We start from the raw sequence: 332 nt of genomic DNA, 5'->3' as shown, positions 1-332 counted from the left end.
AGACCGGGACCGCAACGTTCTTCCAGAAAGGGGCGATGTCTTTGCCGGGGATCGAATCCAAGGGAAATTTTTAAGGGAATAAAATTATGTAGAGAAATATAATTATATTTAGCATCGTACCAATTTCCTTAACGCGCATCTTACACGAGAAAGGAATCTAGCATTGGCAACGCGTGTGCTGGGGATAACTGGCGTCTGGTGTGAAATATTTCACATTTTATTTATTGTACGTTGTTGCAAGACCTAGAATAAGGAACGGATGACGAAGATTCCGGTTGATATTCAGATTATGATTTATCTATTTTCATGGCGATTTGAACGGACGCCGTCAT

General features: G+C 41.0%; 1 protein-coding gene across 1 annotated transcript in view; it reads left to right on the top strand.

The window, feature by feature from the left end:
- LOC119585239 (putative uncharacterized protein MYH16) overlaps positions 1 to 332 on the top strand; it is a gene marked incomplete at its 5' end in the record, with an annotated part of 81,296 nt that overhangs the window by 45,476 nt on the left and 35,488 nt on the right.

Source organism: Penaeus monodon, chromosome 19, assembly GCF_015228065.2.
Source record: "Penaeus monodon isolate SGIC_2016 chromosome 19, NSTDA_Pmon_1, whole genome shotgun sequence".
Taxonomy (NCBI): Eukaryota; Metazoa; Arthropoda; class Malacostraca; order Decapoda; family Penaeidae; genus Penaeus; species Penaeus monodon.
Note: the sequence above shows the minus strand (reverse complement) of the source record. Positions and strands in the feature narration are given on the sequence as shown.